A 3,382-nucleotide genomic window follows, 5' to 3' on the forward strand; every position below is an offset into this window, starting at 1 on the left:
GTCCTAAACTCTCCTTTTCCTTGCTGATGGCTCTTGTGTCTTAGGTGTGTTATCTGCCCCTATAAACTCTCCAGAATCCCTCACTCCCTCTGCTAGAAGAGTCACTAGTTTGTCACTTGAGAACTAGAGACGGATTTATTATTGTATGCCCAGTAACCTCTAGGGGGAACCAAAAATAATAGCTATTTCAGCAAAGAACTCTAAAGCAATTTGCTCAGTGTTCTCTAAAATAGCAAAAAGGAAGCCAGCTTGTGTACCACCATATGCTACAGGGTTATATTTATAAATACCCCTTTGCTGTGTTCTGAGACAAGGCACGAGTCTACTCTCCCTTCTGGCTCAGGGGACACACCTCTCTTTGACTGCTTGGGACTTCCCAGATTGTTTCCCTGCACCATCCGATACTATAGAGGACAATGAATGAGCATCTCACGTAGTATGGGGTCAAGCTTAAAATGGCTCACTGCACACAATGACTTTCTTGGCAAGGCTTGTATTTTATCTTTGAAACCTCATGCAAATGCTTTGTTTCGTTCCATAAAATATTCCTGTATACTTTCATTTTTAAATGTTTTGCCCGCAACACTTTGACTAAAAGTGATATTGCCAAATGCTATGTCGACCTTGTACTCCTGCGTAACCCTTAACACAACTCTCTACCAAGCTGCTATATATACACCAATTTTGCAACAGGGCTGTGAAGTTGCAATATATATTTATATTTAAACATTAATAATATCATATACACAAAAGTGTACATAACATATAAGTATGGTTTTACAAAGCCACCCCCCAGCTTAAGAAAGAAAATATTATCTGTATCTTTGAAGCCCCCTGTTATTCCCTCCTAAATTTACCTTCCCTTCCACCCCTTCAAAAAGGTATAAGGTTCACTTCTTCAACTTTGCATTCACATTCCCTATTTTCTAAGTTTTAACACTATAAATATATTTCTCAACAACATATTGTTTTGTTTGATCTGCTTTTTAACTTTGTGTATGGGGACTCAGCCCACCCATTTTCTTCTGTGATTTGCTTTTTCACTAATCAATGTGTTTTTGGAATTCATCTGTGTTGATATATATGGCTGTCGTGCCTTCATTTTCTCTGGGATCCTGTTATTTCTTCCAAGCAGTGTCTCAAGTCAGAATTTCTCTTCTTACTTTTTGCCAGAGGGCACAGGGACAATATGAAAACTGAGAAATGTGCACAGCCATAAGCATCCATTCTTTCCACAAGGGAAATATGAAAACCACCTCTAATAATCACCTCAGGTTACTTACATTTTCTGACTCTGGAGTAATTTGCATTTTACAGTTCTTCTTTTAGTTTAAGACAAAGATAGATAACAGCATAAACCCCCTTCCATTCTCATAAAAATCTTTAGGATGACAGTTTTGCTGTCTTTCACTTCCACACAATTTTAGTTTGTAAATACATTTCCCAAATGGATGAACACCTATTATAATTTAGTTATTGAAATACAAATAGTGTCGTCTAAAGGATTTCTTGATTATTTTTTTCATCTTGCCTGTTTTAGAACTATATTGACTATTGCAATCTGTTATTGCCAATGTTACCTTTCAGGGTTGTACTCTGGGAAGGAAATTTTACCCGCAAAAGAGCTTTTAAAAAATACCCATATATTATAAAAGAAGATGCAGGCAAAAAACTATAGTTGGTGAACCAGGCATGTATTCTTTTATAGATGTTTACTGAGCATCTGCTAAGTGTACTGATCCAGGATCTAGGTGGGACGTGGATGCACAGAACAGGATCCCTTCGTAGGAGGGGTTCACATGCTCAGCAGAGAAAAGACCCACCTGTGTGGCTGTAATACAAGGCAATGGATGATGAGGGAGTTGAAAGAGCTGCAAACAAAGGACAGGAATTAAAGAGGAAAATAATTTCCAGCCGTGGAGTCAGAGAAGGCTTTAAGGGAAAGAAGGTATTTAAACTTTGTTAAGTTTAGTAGGATTTTGACAGCCTACTGGAACGGAAGTGACAGAGGATATTAAGGCTGAGAGCACCAGCACCAGGAGTGCAGAGGTAAGAAGTGGCAAAAAGTTCAGGAAGCAGTGAGGAGTCTCATTTGACTGTAGTAGGTAATTTAGAGCAGCGGTCCCCAACCTTTTTGGCACCAGGGACCAGTTTCGTGGAAGACACTTTTTCCACGGACGCGGGGGCGTTCAGGCGGTAACGCGGGTGATGGGGAGCGATGGGGAGCGGGGGGTGAAGCTTCTCTCCCTGGCCGGCCGCTCACCTCCTGCTGTGCGGCCCCGTTCCTAACAGGCTGCGGACCGGTACCGCTCTGCAGCCCAGGGGTTGGGGACCCCTGATTTAGAGGACAGTAAAGGAAGTGATTCCTATTTTTAAATAACTTTTTCCTACCGTTTCTTCCTTGGGTCTTAGTGGGTCAGCTCTCCTTTTACCTAATGCCTGGCCTTATGTACTGACATAACAGATACACACGCACACACACACACAAGCAAAATTCAGTAGTTTGGCTGGATATACAGATACGGAGATTACATCACGCATCCCATAGCAACAAATCTTTACCATGCATTTCCTTTCCTCCCAGAAGTCCCGTCTGCCATTTAGCTCCACACTTCTGTAGACCTCTGCACCTGAACCTACCTTCTCTTTCCTCTCCCTGCCTCCTGTTGGCCATCTCTCCTCTAGCCTTCAACACCTGAACTAGATTTTCCCTTCTGAATTTCTCCTTCCCTTTTTATCACGAAGACCCATCCGGCTTTCATTTTCTCCAGTTTTTCTTCCCACCCAGCAGCAAAGAAGGCCTCGTAGCTTCAGAAAAAGAAGAGGAAGATAAGTAGAAAAAAAGAGGAGGAGATGGAGAAGGAAGAGAAAAGGAAGTAAGGAAAAAAGAAAGAAAAAGAGAGACAAGAAAGGTAAGTAATGTCTTCCCTAGAAAGATGATAGAACAAGAATACAAAAACTTACACTTTATATTTTCTCTGAACAGTCACAAAACTTGGTTTCATCTCCAGTGTCCAGACAATGGAGATGAATTGGAGGTCATCAGGGTCCTCCAAGTATCCAAGAGCACTCATTGATATAACTTTGACACTGGTATCAAGATTTCATTTTGTAAAGACAAGATTTCATTTTGTCTCTGTCATTATTCTGGTTTGTCTATGCTTAATTCCTACCACTCCATTTGCAATAGCCTTTGCTGCCCATTGCTTTCTGCCACGTAGGTCTCTTCTTGTTGATTTTTCCCATGGGTGGCATTGTTGGGCAGACCATGTTTTGAATATTCATGGCTCAACCTGTGCAATGAAAACATAGAACAAGGAAAACAGCTGTCAAGAACTCTACAAAATTCTGTTTCTTGGATTAAGACCACAGGATGCACCTG

Source organism: Balaenoptera acutorostrata, chromosome 18 (assembly GCF_949987535.1).
Source record: "Balaenoptera acutorostrata chromosome 18, mBalAcu1.1, whole genome shotgun sequence".
In the NCBI taxonomy this organism is placed as follows: Eukaryota; Metazoa; Chordata; class Mammalia; order Artiodactyla; family Balaenopteridae; genus Balaenoptera; species Balaenoptera acutorostrata.